This window comes from Myotis brandtii, unplaced genomic scaffold (genome assembly GCF_000412655.1).
Source record: "Myotis brandtii unplaced genomic scaffold, ASM41265v1 scaffold230, whole genome shotgun sequence".
NCBI classification, from domain to species: domain Eukaryota; kingdom Metazoa; phylum Chordata; class Mammalia; order Chiroptera; family Vespertilionidae; genus Myotis; species Myotis brandtii.
Window position 1 is genome coordinate 756,335 of NW_005358650.1, and position 23,471 is coordinate 779,805.

The 23,471-nt window shown below is 39.2% G+C and overlaps 2 long non-coding RNA genes across 2 annotated transcripts in view; both read left to right on the plus strand.

Annotated features, from left to right (window-relative positions):
* Nucleotides 1–23,471, plus strand: part of LOC102256790 — a 76,041-nt gene that overhangs the window by 36,977 nt on the left and 15,593 nt on the right. The gene's annotated exons all lie outside the window — the stretch shown is intronic.
* Nucleotides 19,453–23,471, plus strand: part of LOC106726142 — an 11,229-nt gene continuing 7,210 nt past the window's right edge. The window contains exon 1 of the long non-coding RNA XR_001362168.1: nt 19,453–19,497. This is a non-coding gene — a long non-coding RNA (uncharacterized LOC106726142). The remainder of the gene's footprint in view (nt 19,498–23,471) is intronic.

A 23,471-nucleotide genomic window follows, 5' to 3' on the forward strand; every position in this document is an offset into this window, starting at 1 on the left:
CATTTATGTTTTCCTCCTTAGAAGTTCATTATTTCCCCTTTGCTGGATTCATATATCTAAAAATGAAATAGAAAAAAGGGTATTAAAACTGGAAGAACCCCTCCTAATGTAGGGGAGCTATAATACCAAAAGATATCTAAATTTTGCAGGGCAGTAATACTAGGTGCAGTGCTGTCAAAATATTTCAGGCAACAGTAGTTTTCCTACTGGAATTTAAATAATGAGGCTCATGACATTTTACTTTTAACCTACAAGATACATTAAATAAAATAAAATATTCAAGTTATGTCAAAATAGTGTAAATAACTCTTCTATATGATTTAATTTAAATTTAAGTATATTTTAAGTGTTTTCAGAGAAAGGATGAGGGATTGTAGAAATTGCTATATGTTATAGTAGTTGAGAAAGCAGCGTGTGTATTTTGTATTCAGAGATATATAACAGCTATTGAATGAAAAAAGTCTGAATGGGCAAATATACCTTTGTAGTCACGGGAATAATATAACACTGGAATTTGAATGTGTTCTTGAATTGCCATTTGTCTAGGAGATTGAATTTTTGAGCAGTAACAGCAGTAAAATGCAAAAAAGGCAGATTAATATAGTGATGTTTGGAAAAAATATTTAAATACTCAGGATAGGAATTTGAACTTATGGCTCACACAATAATACTCCATTTCTTTCTTACAAACATGATTATTGACCAGATTAATATTTTATGTTGAAAATCTACTTACTTGAATAAGCTTTCAATTATAATATCCCCCATTAAAATGTATCTTTTTTCACTTTTTGTTGAGCTAGCAGTATGTGTAAAATGCAGTCAGTGTCCAGCCTTCCAATCTGACAAGCTTTTGCAATATGTAGACTATGTGGTAAGCATAGTCCTTGCGAAATGTTCCTTTTGAACTTTTTGGTAGGGAATGGTTTCTGGGATGAGGGATGGGTACCCTGGCTGACCTCTGATCTGCTCCTTCCTCTTCATACCACACATGTTGTACTTGCTTCTAATATAGGCCTTGCAAGATTTGCTTTCCATCCCTTTCCAAAATGCTAACCCACCTGCTTCAATAAAAGCCAGGTAAGCATCATTTCTAGTCATCTTTGTTGTTCCAAAGGCTAACACAGTGTCTGAAGCAAATACATTTCAATAACTGTATTGTATTGCAAACCAAATTAATAAATTGTTTAATTTTATAGTGCTTGCTCTTATGATAATTTTGACCCACAAATACACTCCTCTCCTTTCTAATACCCAAGTGATTGAAGGAAAGCATGAAATGTAATGTAAGGGGTAATTTAAGTAACTTTGTGCATTCTTGTCACTTAAATGAAATGTAAAAGTTACATTGATAATGTTTCCTGTTTTTTACTACTTACATTTTTTTTCATGCAAAGAGAGCTGATTGCTGAACCACATTTAGAATTAATAGGAAGAAACATAGAGACATGTAGAGAAACAACATGGTTATATATGTGCTTTTAGACTGTAAAGTGAAATTAGATAAGTCATTTGAAGATCTGTATGATTCATTATAATGCAATCCATTATGTGGCTTACCTTAAATTATACTGTAACACTGAGAAAAATGCCAGGGCCTGAAGAAATATTTTATGTGGATGATGTCATCACCCATTTATAGGAATCAGTGTAGGTATTTATAATTTTTCATGGAAAAAAATTTTAAACATATTAATGCAACATTTAAAAACAGAAATTATATTTTGAATATTTAATTACACATGCTTTTATTTGTTTGCCCACTCCTAAGATGGAAAGAAATTGATGATAGTGAGTTCATTCTTTTTGTAAATTTAATTTAATTTCTTCTGTCACCTTTGAGTTCATTTTTACAGTTTTAAAACTCTTTGCCATTTTTCCATTTGCTTTTTTAAAAAGTAAATATCACCCATTTACAGATTACCAGTGATTGTCTTTAAATATTATGGCATTTTTCACTATTACTGGTAAAGTCTTTTAAAGTCTACATATCATTTCACTCTTTTTAATTATACCAGTCTTATAGAATGGCCATTATGTTCTTTGGATATGACTTACTCCTAAAAAGGGGAAAGAATATAAACAACACAAACACTTCACTTTATTTTTTTTTGTGTGTGTGAAAAGAGCAACATTTAAGAACATTTTTATACAGTTCCTTCTAAAATGCTAATTACAAGGCAGTAAACAGATAAATTCAGTAAAATATAATGGAAATAAGGGAAGAAAAGACATGGTTATAATTTGATAATTTTCTTAAATTTTGTTTTCTTCATGCATGGCAGAGAAATTTATTTAAACTCTGAAGGCTTTACTTGCATGATAATTTTTATTATTTAAAAGAGAAATGTAGCATTATTGTAATTGTACTCTGAAGGTCGATGTCTGCTTTTGTTTTGTTTTTAATGTATTGTGAGTTCAAAGGGGATAGTTCATAATAAGTTTCTGTTTATCATCAGTAAATAAAATAGGAAGAAAATAGGGCGGAGAGGGCAAATTTGCAGCTTCTTAGCATAGTCACATTCATTAGTGATAACACATATATCATGAATGTCTTTAATTCTTGCTTTAAAATATTGATTAAGACGGAGAAGTTTCTGGTTTTTCACCTTGAAATATTTTGTAATATGGAGAGTTGAAAGTGATGGATTGACTAATATGTAATAAATATAGAATCAGAGTCTGAAACATACCTTGAAATACCACCTCCAACTCCCTGAATCTCATTAGAAGTACACCTAAGTATTTAAATTCCTAAAAGATCTGTAAAGATAATTTTATTACTTTTTAAATGTGGCATACAGTTATGTCTCGGTATCCACAGGGGATTGATCCCAGGACCCCCACGGATACCAACATTTGTGATGCTGAAGTCTTATATCAAATGGAGTAGTATTTGCACATAGCCTATATTTGCGTACAGGCTACAGCAAGGTATGCCTACCATCATTTCATGCATATGGACTCACATAGGGCTTGGTACATGGCAAAATCAGTTTTTGTTTTTTGGAAGTTTTGGGATTTTTCCCCCTAACATTTTTGATCAGCAGTTGATTGAATCCGTGGCTGCAAAACCTGTGGATATGTAGGGCCAGCTATCTGTCATACATACAGATGCATGTCTAGTGCTCAGATGGTTTAAAGAATAGCTATAAACTCCTATGGAAACACCACCCAGGTCAAGAGAGAAAACTTGCTAGAAGTCCTCTCCATGTGAAATTTCATTTACTAGTACTTTCTATCAAATCCAGTTCCAGTTGTTTTCAAAGTTTATATTCAAGGATTCCATGTAGAATCATTGATTCTCTGCCCCAGAATTTCAGGGGTTTATTATTGGAAAGAGTTAAACCCTCTCTATGTGAGAGTTATTTCCAATCCTGGCGCATTTGAAAGATATTTAGTGGCTGAAAGTAAAAGTATATATGTAGGTAATTGTGCCAGTTGATGCATTTGGTGAATAAGCTGTGGGAAGCATCCTTTCTGTCTTTGAAATGCAGAGGCTTAAGGTGAAAAGTTAAGGAGATTTGGGTAGATGAGGTGGAGAAGAGATTCTTGGATTGACACCGATGAAATCCATCTTTCATGATGATGTAACAGATCCAACAGAACTATCAGTTGTTGAAATAGCAGGGTAGAAGGTGGCTCCTAGAAGGCAATTTTCGATTACTAAGACATCAAACAAATGATTTAACAGTAATGTAATCAGATTTTTCAGAAGAAAAAAATGCCCACTGCCATTCTTGACTAGACACTACATCTTTTAATCTATACCTTGGTGCTCTGCCCATAAAACTTGTTGCTTTTCTTCCTTCTGACAGCTACTGCATCATGTCCAAACCTATTTCTTATGCTGATTTCTTATATTGGGACCATTTGTTATGTTGCTTTTCTTCCTTCTGACAGCTACTACATCATGTCCAAATTTCTTATGCTGATTTCTTATATTGGGACCATTTGTTTGGTTTAGTTTTACTGTATTTTGAATTATTAACCACTGAGCAGATACTTCATTACTGTAAAAAGAATTATAAACATCATTTAAATGGTGCCAGTGATAAAGGAGCAGATGGGTGCCGGTTTCTGCAGTTTTATGTTGTTGTTTTTTCCCCCTCTTCTCCTGGGAGAGCTGTTGGCACAGTATAACAATATGCAATTAGATTACTGGAACAGAGAGAAAAAAGGAAGGAAAATTAAATTAGCCCTACAGAAGTCTACATATACTTTTTTAGAAAAAGAGAAAAAAACCTGTCACCTTTAAATATAGATATTTGTTATAATTGAAGAGTGTAATACGTATTTCCACTATCAGATTTAATATTAGCACCCCCGCTTCATTCTTTATTTTTGTTCTCTGGTGCCCTCCTTGTTCACTTTTATGCTGTGTAGCGGCTCTGCTTAATAATCATTGCTGCCGGGACAAAGCTGCCATCAGCAGCGATGTGACAGTTCACAAAGAGAGATGTTCTGGCATTCCAAGACACAGGGGACATTAAATATGGTGTAAGACAGAACAGGTCTTCTTTATTTTGACCTATAAAAAACACACGCTATTGTAAAAAATATCACTATACAGAATATCTTTAGCCCGTAGCTTTGGATGATATCCATCTTTAAGGTTTGCACTGTATTGTATTACTGCATTTTTGTCTTTTTCCTCTTCTTTTCATTTTGAAAAGAAAACCAGAGGGACTCACTATCCTATATATCAGTTTTGGAACACCTTGTCTGGCTCCAGAGGCACCTCTGAGTGAAGTGTTCTGTTTTCTTGTTGGAGTATATTCTTCAGTGTGTTAAAGGGTCATGGTTTTTATTATCACTAGCTGAGGTGAAGAACAGGAACTCATCAATATTTTCCCCCAGGTCTCTCCCTAGGTCTCTTACAGCCCCATCTATTTTTTTTCTTGTCTCTTCTTGACTTTTCCTGGTTGAGATTTCTTCTAACATAGGTCTCTTGCATCTAATACACAATCCATTAGGGTGTTCTATTTTCTCTACTGTCAAAATACATCCAGAATCCAACCACAGTAGCTTCTCCCCTTAACCTTAGCCATGGTTTCAGTTACCCACTGCCAACCTAACCCAAAAATATTAAATGGAAAATTCCAGAAATAAAATATTTCATGTTTTAAATTGTGCACTGTTCTGAGTAGCATGATGAAATCTCAAACCATCCTGCCCTGTCCCACCTGCGACTGAATCATCGCTTTCCAGCACATCCACGCTGTATATTCTACCTGCCTCTTACTCACTTAGTAGCCACCTAAGTTATCCGATCAATTATTAAAGAGAAAAAGACCACATTCACATAACTTTTATTATGGTGTATTGTTATAATTGTTGTGTTTTATTATTGTTGTGAATTTCTTTGCCTAATGTTTCAGTTAAACTTTATATATGGGAAAAAACAGTATAGATAGGGTTTGGTGCTATTCACAGTTTCAGGCATTTGCTGGGGGTCTTGGAATGTATCTCCGATGGATAAGGGGTGACCACTGCACTTATTATTTCAACCACCCTGGACAGAACCTCGTGAATTACATCAGAAAATAATGATGTTTTTGCTTATACCCTTGCTCCTCTGTTTTCCTCAGTTCATTCTCAATAAAGGAGCCAAGGTGATCCTTTTGAAATGGGAATCCAGTCATGTCATTCTTCTCAGACTCTGCAGTGACTCTCCATTTGACACAGAGCACAAGCCACAGTCCTTGCAGTGACCTTAAAGCCCTCAGATCCATTCTCCATTACCTGCCTGACCTGCCCCATCTCGGTTCAACCACCTTGGCCTCCTTGTGGCTGCTTAGCCGCAGCTTTTTCATCTATGTGGGAACATCTACTGATATCCACTGTCCTCACTCCCTGACCACCTATGAGTCTCAGCCAAATGTTACCTTTATAATCTTGCAACGTATCCCATGTTTTATCTAGATTTAATATGCTTCTTGATTTCTGTGTGACTCTAACTATAATACATTTCTTCATTAATTTATAGATGGGAGTGAGGAATGAGAATCTCCCCTTTGAAAAGAAAACAAAGGGGATTCACTATACTACATATCAAATTCAGAACATCTTGTATGGCTTCCGAGGCACCTCTGAATGAAGTGCAGAATGTGTCAAATATAAAAATAGGCCATAATCCTCTTGCCTGAGTTCAGTTGGGTTGCTATAGCAGAATACCATAGGCCCAGGGTGGCTTATAAAGAACAGAAATTTATTCCTCACAGTTCTGGAAGCTGGGAAGTCCAAGATCAAGCCCCAGCAGATTTGGTTTCTGGTGAGAACCCTCTTCCTGATTCATAGATGGCCATCTTTACATTGTCCCCTCCCATGGAGGAGGGGCGAGGGAGCTCTCCAGGGTCTCTTTTATAAGAACAGCAATCTTCACATAGCAAAACCACCTGTCTTAATTCCAAATCCATATTCTTTTCATTATTGGCAAGAAGATTATAATTGACTTTAAATATTTTAAGGTTGTTATAGCAAAAACTTGATTTCTCTCCAAGAAAAGAAAAAAGTAGACCAAATGGGGCTGTAGGGAATAGGATCTTGTGGCTCAGCATAAAGAACTTTTAAGTAGTGTAGCTCTCCAGAGACAGAGAGGGCTATATCGTGATGTAGTGGATATTTGGTCCTTTAGGTGTTCTGTAGAGGTGGATAATGATAGATTCTTAAACTACTTGACCTTTCATCTCCAAGAGTCTGCAATTTGAATTCCTACCCCATAGGCAAAGGCTTTCGTGGTAGAATATCATAATTATTATTTATTTGTGTTTTAGAGTAATGTCTTTTAAGAGTATAATGTCATATAGTCTATAGTGCTTGCAGTACACTATCAAACAGTTAAGTATACTCCCAAGAGCTCTTTGAGCTAGGAATTATTATGTCTGGTTAATAAATGAGGAAGCAGATTCAGAGCCTGGAACACAATGCCTGGTAAATAATGGAACTGGGAGTTTAAACAAGGCCCTTTAAACTCGCTGCTCTTTTTATTGCATGGAAATAATCAGTGAAACTGTCCGAATGTACATAGTCTTGGGAAAATATTTCAATAGAACTCAAGAAGAAATAGAAAATAAAAAGGGTCTGTAACCATTAAAGAGAATCAATCGTTTAAAAATCTTATTGACCAAAAACCCAAGAAGGCCTAACCATTTTTACAAGAAAATTCTATGAACAATTCTAATCTGATATAAACTGATCTAGAGACTAAAATTATGTTTGCTTCCCAAATCACTTTATAAGGCTTGGACAGCCTTGATGTCAAAACTAGAGCAGGAAGTATGATTAGGGAAAATTAAAGGCAAATATCACTTGTAAAATTAGATGCAAAAATCCTAAATAAAATAATGAAAACTGAATCCAGCCATGTATTTAAAACATTTGTTGTGACCAAAGAAGTTTTGTCTAAAGTTAAAGAGTGGGCTTGACATCGGAAAATATGTTAAAGCAATTCCCACATTAATAGATTAGAGGAGAAAAAACATTATTTTCTTAATGACTTCCAAAGGGTGTTTGATAAAATCCAGTATCTTGTCATAATAAAAACACTTAGCAAACTGGAAATAGAAAAGTAACTTTCATATTGATGGACATCCTGCATAAAGGATTTCTACCAAGACCTGCAGTAAATGTCATATTTGATGCTGAAGCATTAGAAGTGTTCCCTTTACAATTAGAAATGAGATGTGTGTCTACTCTCACTGCTTCTATTCACCTTTGTACTAGAAGTCCTAATCATAGCAGTAAAGCAAAAATTAGCATCCAAATATTCTGTACATGTAAAATTAATATATTTATGTACATGTAATTTTACATATAAAATTAATATACATTAAAATTAGTATACAGTCTTTTCTTTGAAACCACACTGATCCAAACTCTTTTTCAATGATGATACTTAAAAGGGAAGAAAATTGGATTATCTTTATTTGTTGCTTATGGTTTTTATAACTATGTTTTTTTTCTATTAAAAAATGTTCATGTTGCCCTGGATAGTTTGGCTCAGTGGATAGAGTGTCGGCCTGCAGACTGAAGAGTCCCAGGTTCGATTCCAGGTCAAGGGCACATGGCTGGGTTGTGGGCTTGATCCCCAGTTGGGGGCATGCAGGAGGCAGCCGATCAATGATTCTCTCTCATCATTGATGTTTCCAACTCTCTTTCCCTCTCTCTCTGAAATCAATAAAAATATATTTTTTTAAAAAATGTTCATGTTGATGGAAAAAACCATGGATAAAACAAAGTCTAGAGAAAATAGTAATTATTTTGTCTTGGAAATGTTTGACATAACAATTCTTTAATTAAAATGTATTCACTTGGACATAGCAAATTTTTATAACAATAACAATATCAAGAGTACTATTTGTACAAAAATAGTTTAATACACTGGGACCACAAACTTTGATCTTACTGGTCAGTAGTGGTATATAATTTGTATTGGGTTCAGGTGCATCTAACAAAACAAATGAAAATATCTTCAATAAGATAGAAGTTAATTTATATCACAAATGAAAGAGATTTATTTCCTTTGGAGATAAGAGGATGGTATGGTTTTCCTGTATATCATCAGGGACCCAGGTTCCTTCCAGCTCACCCCTTTTTCATCCTATCTAATAAAGAGGGAATATGCTAATTGACCCTCATGCCATCGCAGATAGTGGCGCCCACAGCCAATAAGGAGGGAATATGCTAATTGACTGCCCGCCCTCAAAGATGGCAGTGCCCACAGCCAATAAGGAGGGACTATGCTAATTGACCACCCACCCTCAAGATGGCAGCATCCACAACCAATAAGGAGGGAATATGCTAATTGACTGCCTCGCCCTAAAAGATGATGGTGCTCATAGCCACAACATGGCCAGCAGGGGAGGGCATTTGGGGGTGATCCCTCCAGCAGGGGAGCAGTTAGGCGTCAATCGGGCTGGAAGGGGAGTGGTTAGGGGGTGATCAGGCTGGCAGGCGGGCAAGCGGTTGGGAGCCAGCAGTCCCAGATTGTAAAAGGGATGTCCGACTGCCAGTTTAGGCCACAGGGATCAGGCCAAACCGGCAGTCGGACATCCCCCAAAGGGTCCCAGATTGGAGAGGGTGTAGGCTGGGCTGAGGGACAGCCCCCCCCTGCACAAATTTTGTGCACCGGGCCTCTAGTCTTTATGATATAATTCCTGTCCTCATGGTCTAGTAGTTGTTAAACCTCCAGCAATCACATGTCCCCTTAGCCAGCAGGATAGAAGGAGCCAAGGAAGCACACACAAAGCTTTGCTACATGGCTTTACCTATCTGCAGCTGAAGCTGGGATATGTCGCCCTTTAATTGAGCAGCACTATGGCCAGCTAAAAATTTGGGTTCTTGTCATGAAGGCAGAAAAAGAAAAGGGATATTGTAAGGCTAGTGGTCTCTGTCACAGGTGGATATTTTCACTTAATAATTAAGCCAGTTTAATTGTTGGAAGAGTAGAACAAAATACTCTATTTAATTTTACCTTGTCCCTTTCAGTGTAGGAATAGTGTGTCATCGAGCTGTTTTTATTTTAAGGCAATTTGTCATTGGGAATAGTAAATACCCATAATAAGCTTCATTAAAATTCAGTTGTTTAGAGTGAAGTTTCCTAATTTTTTCAGGCTACTCATGCTAACAATTGTCTTTAGCATAATTGCTGGATTAATACCTTCTCTTTTTCCAGATTAAATATTTTTGCATTTCTTACAGCAGTTGTCCTCTGCACTTGAAGTAATAACACACTGTTTATTTATATGTTCGAGGACCCAGAATCGAGCCTTGCTTTTTCTACTATCTCCACCTGCTCACTCTCACATGCCTACAAATATATACACAGAGAGACTGTTGTTTCTCTACTTTGTAGCATAAGGATAATTATTTTCTTATTATTTAAAAAAATCAAACTAAGTAGTTACTAGAACATATGCACCTGTGATTTCTCTGTCTTTGAAGGTTGTGGTGGTTTTGTTGTCTGTACATAAAGACCTAAAGAGCTTTAAAAATTAAAAGAGAGAGGCATGAAATTTAGTGTTTTAAGTAAGGTTAGGGAGCATTCTCAATAATTTCTCTTAATCTTCATTTTATAACTTTGCTAAGGGACATAAATGAATAGTTACAAAAATACAGAGCACTCTGTAATATTTATAAATTTGGTCATAATCAGAATCTCAATAGGACCGTTGGTTTGTTTGCTTTTTAACTTGAAAATATAGATTCATTCATTTGTCTTGAAAAATAAGCTGGAAATAATAATATCCAACAAAATATTGACAAATAAAGCAAGGAAAACTTGACTTGTCAGATGTCTAAAGGTATTCATTATAAAGTTAAAATCTGACCCATTCCCTCCCCCACCCCCCAAAAAAAGAATAGTAAATAGTAAAACAGAATAAGTATCTGGGAAATACATTTACATTTATAAAGATACAAAGAATGTGTCAAGATTATATACATAGGGTTTAATATAGCCATACACAAAATTGGGTAATTATTTGTGAAAACTAAGATTTAATTCCTATTCCATGCCATACACGAAAACATATTACAGATGGCTTCAATAGTTATTCTCAAAAACGAAACCATGATTCAGCTAATGTCAACGTGGGTGAAGGACTTAAAAGTGAAAGACAAACACAAAAGAAAATATGTTAATCATTTGATTTCACAAAATACAACCTAAATTTAGGTAAACCTAATCCACATACAGCAAGTCCTTGCATAATATTGTTTTGTTCAACATCGGTATATTCAATGTCATTTTGATCAGTGAGATGCCCAAGGAACTTAATTTTTGTTTATATCAATTAGCCTATGGCAAAATTGGTTTTATTATACGTCATTTTACTTAAAGTCACAAAGCCTATTAAGGAAGTTAAGTGAGGAATTATTGTACATATAAGTGCATGGAAAATAGACTGAAGAATACGTGTAACATTGTTAACAGAAGTTACTTTATTTAAAGAAATGGAATTGATACAGGGTGTTGTTGTGTGAGGTAGTCTTTCACAATTCATTCTGAGTACTGCTATGTTTTTTTACGTCTTAAACAACAAAAATGTAATGAGTCATTGCATTATTTACTGAATCAATCCTAATATATAAAAAGCCAGGGGCCGTCACAACCGAATGGATGACCGACCAGCAGGCTGTGTGGGGTGACCAGGCCGGCAGGGGGGATAGTGAGGGACGACCAAACGGTTGAATAGCAGGGGCAGTTGGGGGTGACCAGGCCAGCAGGGGGGCAGTTGTGGGCAATCAGGCCAGCATGGTGGGGCAGTAAAGGGTGACCAGGCCGGCGGGGGGACAGTTAGGGACAAACTGGTTGGCAGACAGAGGCGGTTAGGGGTGATCAGGCTGGCATGGGGGGTCAGTTAGGGGCAGTCAGGCAGGCGAGCAATTAGGAGCCAGCAGTCCCAGATTGTGAGAGGGATGTCCGACTGCCGGTTTAGGCCCGGTCCCTGGGATTGGGCCTAAACTGGCAGTTGGACATCCCCTGAGGGGTCCTGGATTGGAGAGGCTGCAGGCTGGGCTGAGGGGACCTCCCCTCCCCTCCCCATGCACGAATTTCGTGCACTGGGCCTCTAGTATAGTTATAAATGTGAGAAGAAGCAAACAATTAATATACGGGTTGTTTTGAGTGACTTTTATGAGCAGACTTTGAGACACATAACTTCTCCATTGGCTATGCACAATAATATTAGGATTTGGGTAGTTTCAGAATCTGGACACATTCTTATTCCACCATCAGGGGCTATTTTAAGGGAGGAGGAGGAGGAGGAGGAGGATAAAAAATTCATCAATATAGTCCTAAGAAGCAAGTCAGTATAACACCATGTGAAAACGAATTAGTACAGCTTGGTCGGTGGTATTGTTGAACAATGTTCCTCCCTTGGGCCTGGTATTTTAAAGAAACCACTATAGCATCAGGGTTTGCTAACCTGTGAGCAAATGCATCACCAGATATGATCCCAGACATGGTGAAACATTTTAATGTTTCTAGAACTGTGGTTTCTTACATTTAATATGTACATTCAATATAATGACTTTTTGCCGGGGTCCAGCCCCGGCGGTCCAGGGGTTCCCAAAGGTGTGGACGGAGTCGGCGAAGAATGAAGGACATGGAGACAGTGTTCAGATGATCAGCATAGCCAGGTTTTCTCTTTATTCTCCTGTTACATCTGTATTTATACAATTTGATCCTATAAGCATGCTTTTATAGTCACATCACGTTATGTTTTGGGTCCTCCCTTGACCTTCTACAGTTCCTTGTTTCATCTCCATAGTTCCTTATCTGACCTTTGCCAAAAATCTTATCTCTATCTAGCTCTGTTGATTTTAATGCTATCCATTCTATTCCAAAGTTTAGGGCTATTTGTTATCTCCATTCCAAGGTCACTACTCTACTGTTCTACTGTTAAGCTACAAGGAAGTAACTGAAGGAGATTATCCCAAGTAAAGGTTATGTCCTTTTAGCCTTGCTGGTGGTATTCCTTGGGACTGCCCTGCGTCGGCGGGTTTTCAGGGGCATAGGCTTTGGTGCTTTCTCTGGTGGGTAGACCCCTGGGGATGTGGGCCTAGCAAGTCCCAAATTTATTGCCAGCAGTCTTAGTTTAAGTTCTTCATAAGTAGTACATGGTATTTCTGTAACACTAGGGAGTTTTACTGATTTATTCCCTTCATTAGTCCTGTTAATTTCTAACTCCAGGGAAACATCCCCACCTGGGGAAACAACCTTTCTCAGGGAGGTGGCCCTGGTTAGAACACATAGCGCTAAGAAGGGGAGCAAACATATTAAGAACAGTATGCCAGGTCCCTTGAAACATATGCTGTGCAGATGTTTCTTCCCTGCAGCGACTGTGTCAAGCAACAAGAATGGACTGGCCTCTGGCAACTCTTGATTTTTTTTTCTTGCAAAGTTCTATTAAGTTGAGTGTGCAGGTCAAAATTGATGGCACAAGCAAATGAACATTCAAAGGTCGGAAAAAGAGCTTCAATATAAAACTCACAGCTTATACAAAAAATTAACTCAAAGTGTATCAGAGTTAAATGTAAAACATAAGATTATAAAACTTTTAGGAAAAAAAATATAAAGAAATCCTCAGGATCTAGGGCTGGATGAAAAGTTCTTACACTTGACACTAAAAGCACAATCCATAACAGAAAAAAAATCAATAAATTGCACCTCATCATAACTAAAAACTTTTGCTCCACAAAAGACCCTGTGAAGAGGATAAAAAGACAAGCTACAGACTGAAAGAAATCATTGCAAACCACATATCGGACAAAGGCCTTGTTTCTAGAATATATAACAAACTCTCAAAATTCAACAGTAAAAAAAATTACAAAATGGACAAAAGACATGAATAGACATTACATTGAAAAAGACACACAGATGGCAAATAAGCACACGAAAAGATGCTCAACATCACATCCCACTAGGGAAATGCAAATTAAAAGCACAGTGAGATATCACTACATACCTATCATATAAGCCAAAATTATAAATAGTGACAGCCTGTGCATTGTTTACTTTTTCTCACATTCCTAACTGTTTTGATTGAGTAAGTATTAACACCAAATGCTGTCAAGTTTCTGGAGAACTGGATCACTCATATATGTTGCTAGTGGGAATCTGAAGGGCATAGGCCACTCTGGAAAAGAGTGTGGCAGTTTCTCACAAAATGGCCATATAACCCAGCAATTGTATTCTTGAACATTTATCCCAGATAAATAGAAATTTATGTTCACATAGAATCCTGTATATGCCTGTTTATAGCAGCATTATTTGTAAAAGCCCAAAACTAGAAACAATCTAAATGTCCTTGAGAAGGTGGACAGTTGAATGGTGATACATCTCTGCCATGAAATAGGACTCAACAGTAAAAAAGGAATGAGCTATTGATACATGCAACAACTTGGATGGATCTCAAGGCACTTATGCTGAGTGAAAAAGCCAATCTCATGAGAATACCCATTGTATGATTCTGCTTATATAACCTTCTTGAAATGGCAAGCTTATAAGGGATGGAGAACAGATTTCCTCCTTGTGCTGTTGTACTAGTGCAAGATGTTACCATAGAGGGAAACTGGGAGAAAGGTTTATGGGATCTCTCTGCATTATTTCTTCGAATGCATATGAGCTGCAATGATCTAAAAAGCACACAAAACAAGAACAAACAAAAAACTAATGGCCCCTTCAACTTAAGGGAAAAGGGACAAAAGACTCAACAGTGTGGTTAAGTAACTTGCCCAGGGTCTCACTGCATATGAGTAGCAGTGCTTAGATTTGAACTCAGAGCTCTCTGGCTTCAAGGTTTGTCTGTGTTTCCACAGCACATACCATCTTCCTGGAAAGTCCAGCTCAAAGTAAATAGCAGTCGTTTTTACATGCAGGACTTGGAAGACATTTCTTCCGACTAGCAAAAAATATTGAGATCAGATCTTAGGTTTTCATCAAACTCTCCTCAATTGTGTTTTCCAAAAATGTCTGGCAGTGCTTCTCAAATATCATAAGATCACCTGGAGCTCTTGATAAGATGCACATTGCAGTCTTGGGTGGGGCCTGGGACTATCTACACTAATAAAAGACAAAGATGCTAATTGACCGTACCTTTGCTATGCCGAAGCCACGCCCACCAGCCAGTCAGAGCGACTATATGCAAATTAACCCAACCAAGATGGCGGCCAGCAGCCATGGAGCTGGAGCAAGCAGATACCTGCTTCCAGCCAGCCTCCACTGGGAGCTTGGGTGGTTGGGGCTGTGGCCAGCCTGCAAACAGCCATCAGCCCCTCACCTGGGCTGGCCAGGCACCCCAGGGGGGGACCCCCACCCTGAAGGGGTTGTGGCCCACCTGCAAACAGCCATCAGCCCTTCACCCAGGCTGGCCACAGCCCCTTCAGGGTGGGGGTCCCTGCAGGGGGCCTTGGCCAGCCAGCAAACAGCCATAAGCCCCTCACCCAGACTGGCCAGGCACCACAGTAGGGACCCCCACCCTGAAGGGGCTGTGGCCAGCCTGGGTGAAGGGCTGATGGCTGTTTGCAGGTGGGCCACAACCCCTTCAGGGTGGGGGTCCCCCCCTGGGGTGCCTGGCCAGCCCAGGTGAGGGGCTGATGGCTGTTTGCAGGCTGGCCAAGCCCCCCAGCAGGGACCCTCACCCCATGAGGGTGTGGCCATCCTGGGTGAGGGGCTGATGGCTGTTTGCAGGCTGGCCAAGCCCCCCAGCAGGGACCCTCACCCCATGAGGGTGTGGCCATCCTGGGTGAGGGGCTGATGGCTGTTTGCAGGCTGGCCAAGCCCCCCAGCAGGGACCCTCACCCCATGAGGGTGTGGCCATCCTGGGTGAGGGGCTGATGGCTGTTTGCAGGCTGGCCAAGCCCCCCAGCAGGGACCCTCACCCCATGAGGGTGTGGCCATCCTGGGTGAGGGGCTGATGGCTGTTTGCAGGCTGGCCAAGCCCCCCAGCAGGGACCCTCACCCCATGAGGGTGTGGCCATCCTGGGTGAGGGGCTGATGGCTGTTTGCAGGCTGGCCAAGCCCCCCAGCAGGGACCCTCACCCCATGAGGGTGTGGCCATCCTGGGTGAGGGGCTGATGGCTGTTTGCAGGCTGGCCAAGCCCCCCAGCAGGGACCCTCACCCCATGAGGGTGTGGCCATCCTGGGTGAGGGGCTGATGGCTGTTTGCAGGCTGGCCAAGCCCCCCAGGTGGTCACCCCAAGGGGTCCCAGACTGAGAGGGCACAGGCCGGGCTGAGGGACCCCCCCGAGTGCACAAAATTTTGTGCACCAGGCCTCTAGTCTATATATATAAAAGCCTAAGCGACCATCTCACTGTTAAACTATCCAACCGGTTGCTATGACACACAATGACCACCAGGGGGCAGACACTCAATGCAGGGTTGCTGAGCTGCGGTGACTTGGCAGCTGCGGTTCTTGGGTGATGCACCCAGAACCAGAGAGAAGGGAGCCCAGTTCCTGGGTGTGTCACCCTAGAACTGCCCTCTCGCTATCCAGTACTCCTCAGGGATGTCAGAGAGCCGGTTCTGGCCCATCCCCGCAGGCCAGGCCGAGGGACCCCACTGGTGCACACCAGGCCTGTAGTTTCTAATAAGCTTCCAGGTGATGCTAAAGCTGTTATTAATGGATTACTCACTGCACAGCAAGAATAAAAGGAATCTCTGTGTTGGCTGTTTGCAATTAAAATGACTTAAAGAATACCTTACACAACAGTGTTTCAGATGTGGTTAGGATACCGCACTCCAGTGGCACATGGAATGAGAGAGGAAGGTGACCATTGCCAGGGTGTAGTTTAAGCATGGGATCCATCCGTAGGTGGACAGTTGACAGACATTTTAAGTGTGGGAAGAGACAAACTCAAGTCAAAGCATAATATTAAAGAGGTGCTTTGCACTCAGCTGTTCTTTTGTCAGTGTAATGTTGTCTACTTCCTACATTCATATGTAAGAGAAATTACTGATAAGGTGTGAAGTTTATTGTGTCCACAGCCTCGCCTGTCATCAAACCTGACAGCTCCATTTCCATCCTTTTAAATATCTGGGGATTTGATTTGCCCTGTTATCTAAACTAATTAGGATCAGACATCCATAGCTTCCATTTATTCAGGGACACTCATGTTTTCCGTTTGTATTACTAAACTGCACAAAGTCATTGAGCCAAAGAATTTTAGGTGCCCTTCTTTCAAAGTCAGTCTTTAATTATTAAAGCTTTTATCCGGCTTTATGAGAGGTGCCATGTTTCCTGAGGTAACTAAACCTTGATGTGGCTTTATGTTTTGATGGGAAATTAATAAATGACTTTGAGAACTGGGAAAATGAAGTGTGAAATTGTGTGGTATTTCCAAGTGTGAGTTTCTTTTGTGATCTGTATTTTATAGGTACTAAGTCACACTTGGTGGTGCTCATGGATCACCAAGCCTTGGGTTTAGAAGTTTCTTTAAAACATAGGCCTGAAGGGTACAAACCTGTGCAGCTTACACCACTGGTCAAGCTACAGGGGGTTATTTCACAGGGGGTTGTGCTGACTTTCTTCTTAGGACCAAGTTAATGCTCTTTTCTTTTTCCTCCTCCCTTAGAATAAACAGTCCCTGATGGTGGAAGTAATAATGACATAAAAAGGTATCCTTGAGGAATTCTGTTTCTCACTGGTCTTCTGCCTCTAATATTGCCCCAACCTCCTCCACTTTAGCCTCCACATCTTGGCCAGAATGATCTTCTATAACACACTTCCGATCCCATCCATTACACAGTGGTTCTCAACCTTCTGGCCCTTTAAATACAGTTCCTCATCTTGTGACCCAACCATGAAGTTATTTTTGTTGCTACTTCATAACTGTAATGTTGCTATGTTATGAATCGTAATGTAAATATCTGATATGCAGGATGGTCTTAGGCGACCCCTGTGAAAGGGTCGTTTGACCGCCAAAGGGGTCGCGACCCACAGGTTGAGAACTGCTGCATTACAGGATAAAGACGAAGTACCTTGGCTTGTATCACGAGGTCCTTCCTGCATTGGCTCCTGCCCTTCTCTTCAGTCTTTACCCCCCACCCCTTCACTTCCTCATGCTCTGTCTGTACTTACTACTCCTAGTTCCTAGAGCTGGATTTGCTCTCTCCTGCTTCAAGGTTGACCTCTAGGCTCTTTCCTCTTTTGGAGATGCTCATTCTCCACTGGCCACCTGGTGAACACCTGCTGCTTAGCTCAGATAGGTACTTTGTGAAGCTGCCTGTCTTAGTCAAGGCTGTTTGGTTTCAAGGAATAGAAATCCACTCAGATGATCAAAAATAAAAATGTTTATATAAATGAAAGAGCAGGCCACATCATGAACATTCCCCACTAGGTCACTGGGGATAGAAGAGGACAGTCAGGAACCACGGTTGCTCCCAGGTGTTGTCTGATTTCTCTCACTCCTCTCTGTTTCATGCTCTTTTGATATACAAAGTGATATTCTGCCTTCTCTACTCTTTTGTCACTTCAGCTTGCTCATGGCTTCAGGTTGGCTTACCCTGTCATCTTGGCCCTGGCTCTGCATGTATTTTCAACTCAACTAACATCTCATTTTCACACTTTCAAATTCTGAGGGAGTGATATTTGGATTGGCTCAGTTAAGTCAATTAGTACGGCTGGTGAGTGAGGTCATACCTTACAATGGGGTACACCGTTCAAGGTTAAAGGTGTGTGTTTGGTGCTACTGCTCTGATTTGACTACCTAGAGGTAGATGACCCTTCCGCTTTCTCCCAAGCCCCTCTCTTTACTGTGTTCCTGAACACAGTTTTACTTAATCTTTACTCAAAGAGTACAAGGTATTCAGACTTTAGGGCATAGCATCTCACTTCATATTGAGAAATTCTTCTCCAACTCTCAGGGTTGTTTTTCCTCTCACAGTTTCATGCCAAGTAAGAAGAGCAAGTTCACTTTTTTTCACTAGACATACTCTCACTGGGATTATAATAAAATCTTTTTTGTTGTTGTTGGTTGGTTCAGGGGACTTAACTCTTTGTTTATTTGGGAAGAAAAAAATTGGAATAAAATGTAAAAGAAAGATTTTTAAATCCCTTCTGCTGTGCAAATTTATCTACAGGAGTGAGCTAAAGATAGTAAAATTACATTTAGGTTAATATCATTCAGCTCAACTACTTCCTAAGACTATTCCAGCGAGAGTGCTTTAGATGATAAGAGGCAAAATTTTTCTAGGAAAACTTATTTAACTGGGAATATCCTAAAGAAACTCAATTAAAGCTAAAATCAATCTGAGAATTATAGAGGGTTTTTTTTTCTTTAAATACATACCACATTCTTTAAATTCTTCCATGATGCCCTATTTTGAGGATTTATCTTACAGAACCAGTTCTGTAATAGAGAATAAAAACATGATAATAAAAAAAAACACATGATAATGATTTTATTGATTATTGCCAATGAAAAATACTGGTTTTTTGAGGGACCTATTGCAAAAATATTGCATGATCCTCTTGACAAACCTCTTGCTTCAGGCTGGAATTTGCAGAATAATATAAGCATGTTTTCCTACTGTGGGTGTTAGAAGGAGGACACACCCAAAGAGAAGAATTGGGTAATTTTCTTAAAATTTTTCAAATATATTCCCTTTCTCTCTCTCCATTACCTTCTTTTTCTCCTTTTTTTTCCCCTTTAACTAGGAGCCATACAACTTGATTGTGCATTACTTTTTCCATCTACAAGAGGCTAGTGATACCTCTTATGCTTGCTACTTATGATTATTTGGGGGGGGAAATGTGAATGTACCTTATAGACTAATTGTGCTTTAGAAAGATGAGACACAGCTTGGGCCTAGTATATGCAGTGAAGGGAAAAAAGATGCTGACATGTGATCCTTGCCCTAAAGGACTAGCACTTATATTGGGAGTCAGACAAAGCTAGGCTCTTTGCCTCAACATTCTAAGTCAAAAGATTTGGAGTACGGCCTGCTATTATATCAAGCAACTCTCCCCCTTCCGGATTCTTGTTATTGGGTAAGTTTGTGAAAGACTGACAAAAGATCTCACTCTCGTTTTCTTCACTCATTAAATGGAGGTTAAAAGAAAATGCCTACCCAGTCGATTGTGATGAAGTATGAATAAAGGAACATTCCTGAAAGTACTTACATGGTGCTTGGAACGTGATAGGTTCCAAGTTTAATAAGTGGTTGTTCCCCTACCTTTCAATAAAACAAAGAGGGAATTGATCAGAATCCCAAGGGCAGTACAAATAAAGTGTCCTGGTACTTCAGAGCAGTAGGAGGAAGAGCTTACTTCCATTTGGGAAGGAGAGGAGAGGTGTTCCTTGCGTTAGCCTACCGCTAGGAGAAGTAGTGTGTGCAAGGAAGTGGGGAGTCAGGGGGTGTTAATGGGCAGGCTCTGGCATCTAATAGAACTTGGTTTCAAATACTGGCTTTTCTATTTAATAGCTAAGTAACCTGGAGCATGTCACTTTACCTCATATGCATCAGTTTTCTCACTAATACCATAAGGGTAATAATAAAACCTAGCTTATGGGATTGTTGTGAGTTACTAATGCACTCATCATTCATTCATTCAACAAGTATTTCTGATCACTTGTTATTTGTCAGGCATTGTTCTAGATGCTAGGGATATAGCAGTGAAAAGGAAGAAGCAGAACACCATCATTCAGTCAGTGCTCAAGAAATGAGAGTCGTTATTATTCTGCCAGCCCTGTTGTCTAATTTATATCTTGTTACCATGACACATATATAAATTACTAGAGCTATAATTGTTTGGCTGGAGCCACAGAAGAATCAAAATTGTAGAGCCCAGCTGGAAGGGACCACAGAGCTCCTGTGGAATGTTGTTGATGCCCACTGTATACACAGTTGGTAGCTGGTGATGCACAATACATGTGCACCACTGTGTTTTTCTAGAAGTAGTGATTGATTGATCACTGTCTGATCTGGGCACATGCTCCCGTTAAAATCCTTTTGTGAGCCAGGGCTCATATTTTGGTGGTGTTTAGACTTATAGGCACTAGCCATGGTAAATTTAACAGGTCCACATTATTTGCTTATTTATTTTGCCAAGCACCCTCTTTGTATACATGGCATTTGTAGTACAGGAAAACCATGTCTAAAGATTTTGGCAATGTACCCAAAAGCCAGTTACTCCGTGTGGAAGTGTGCAATAACTGAAATAGTCAAGAAAATTAGGCCTAGTAATAGCTAGCAGCAGGAATTTTAAGAGGGCAGAAAGAGAAAGGCCCTTATTAAATGTTAGAGGCATTGTTCTTGAGCACAAATGTATATTTTCCAAAATCCCAAAGCTGAGAATTAGCACTGTCAGCTTTTGTGAAAATTATTGCTGTTTGTGCAATTTATTAATGGTATAGATGCCACAGTAAAGACATTTAGCACTTTTATGAATGAGAATATTCTTTTCGGTTCTATTTTTAGCCATTTAGTTTAGGAAACAGTTTTCTTAAAATAGTTTCAGTTTGGGATAGACATCTAAACATGTTTTTATAAAATAAAAGTCATTAACGTACACAATATTTTCCAGAAAACAATTATTTCATTCAGTTATAAGTAAATTAGCTTCTAATTAAGTCTTTTGTTAATTTTCTGTCCCTTCTGTATTTACCAGCTATCATAAGTTACATTGGGATTTATGTTGATTTGTTTTTTAACATTTTAGATAGACAAATATCCAAGTGTACCTACTGTCATTCAATTAATAGGATAGCTTCCTACCTTCTGGGAACAAAAATATTGTATGGAAAATGAATAAAGCTATGCAAAATAGTGACTCTGTACTTCTGCAAGGTGGTGTACTCCATGGCATTGGTTATTGAGAACTGTTTCTTCATGCTCTCGGATTTCTTTTGAAATGTGACATAGGAAGAAAGATACGTAGAAAATTTTGGATGTTTTTGGTGTTTTTCAGTTGTATTTTTAAGATTGTACCTTTGACCTGGCCCACTTAGCCATATTTTTGTCTATAATTACTGTTTGAGTCCTTAAACACAGAGTCATGTAGAGAACTATTGAAGCTGTGACAGGGTACGTAGTTTGAAAACACCCATCAGATATATAACTATTAAATTACCCATTGATTTCACAGTACAAATGACGGAGTCAATAAAATCCTATTGTCTGGTACAGATGGAGAGTCCAGCAGAGCAAACAGTGATCCTGGTGGTTAGTGTGTCCTGGGTGCTTGTCAGAATGCAGGACGGGAAAGGGACGTGTTGTAGGAGTGGAGTCTACCTTCCGTGGACGTGGCCTCGATGAAAGTCTGTGGAGCACCCATTCCCTTACTACTCCCGACATAAGCCTTCTGCCAAAACACTGCCCTTGTTCACCCTTTACCTGGAGTTCCTATCACAAGATCAAATGCAAATTTCAGCTGCTTCCCAGAGCCTTTGCAAATTGTCCTACCCTCAGGGATCTCCCCTTCTCTCAACATCTGGGTGCGTATTATTTTTTACATACAGCACTCAATGTACGCTCCCCTTGTTACTAGTTTTCTCTTTAAATTATGTAATTTATGAAAGGTTCAGTGGTATATTGTTTATTCTTCATCTAGAAGGTCAACGAAATGCTTTCCTTATGAAGACATTATATTGGGAGTTGAAGGAAGTCTGGACAAAGAAACAGGATACATTTTGTCCCTGGTTCTGTTCTGAACGTAGAGAAGGAACTTTGAGAGAGCACTTAACCTACCTTTGTTTCTTTCCTCAGCCTATTAAATGAGGGAATGAACTAAACAATCTCCAGGTAATCTCCTTTAAAATTGTACTTCTGGGACTTCACGTTCAACTGGGCAGATTGCATACATGATTTTTATCTCCTTTACCTCTAAAATGGTTGGAAAAGAAATTTGAAAAGCTATAAACCTGCAAAGATAAAAAGCATAGGAGATATTCCACAGCCAAGTGAGAAATTAATACATATTTGGAAAGTGGAAAGTAGAGGACTAATAACAGATTTACTAATAGTAGTAGCTTCTTCAACTGTGTGCCCTGAGAGGCAAGACCCATGAGAAACAAGCTGATTGGCCTCAAAAACAACACAGAAACTTTGAGCCCTGCTGGTAGCAGTATCATGGGAAGTAGGGATGCAGTATGGGGCTAAACCCAGGGATGAGTGTGAGCCCACTTCGGCCTCCTCTCCCTGCATTGCTCTCAGAACATTGGCAGCACATGTCACTGGTTCAGGAGAGCGGTGGCTTCTTCTCTAGTTAATTGAAAAGCTCTGGGGTGAAAGAGGACTTAGGGAGGTATCTGACTTGAAAGGGAGGACTCAAAAGGGAGTGGGGAGGAAGGAAAAGGAATTCAGCTGGAACAAACAATGTAGAAAGGAATAGAAAATAGAGCTGAAACTAGAAAAAAGAGTTGAAAGGTGAAGTTGAGGAAATATCTAAAGGATGAAAACAAAACAGAGAGACACTAGAAAGAACTCCAAATATAGGAGTTCTAAAAAAGAAATAACAGAGGTAATTGAAGAAAAGAAATTATCAAGGAAAGACATAAGAATATTTATCAATAGAGTAGTTCATAAGCCTGCACCTTAAAACAGCATAGCTAGAAAAATGAGATGCCGAGGAGAATGAATGAGAAAAGAATCATGTCAGTGCATATCAGTAAACATTTAGAACAGGAGAATAAGAGAAAATCTTAAGAACTTCCAGAGTGAGAGTGAAGGAGGAGAGATATTGAGAAAGATCACAGAGACATTATGAAAAATCAGAATGGCATCTGACTATATAAGAAATAATATAGAGGAGTAATACCTTTAAAGTTCTTAGAAGAAATAATTTTTATCTTGTAAATCTATATATAGCCAAATACAATGAAGGATGAAGTTAAAATAAAGTTATTCAAACATGGCTCAGGAACCATGCTGTATTTCCTGAATTATAGCAAAAAAAAAAAAAAAATACAAGAAATGTAACAATCATAGTACACTTACTTGGCTCAATGGAAAACAATATTTATT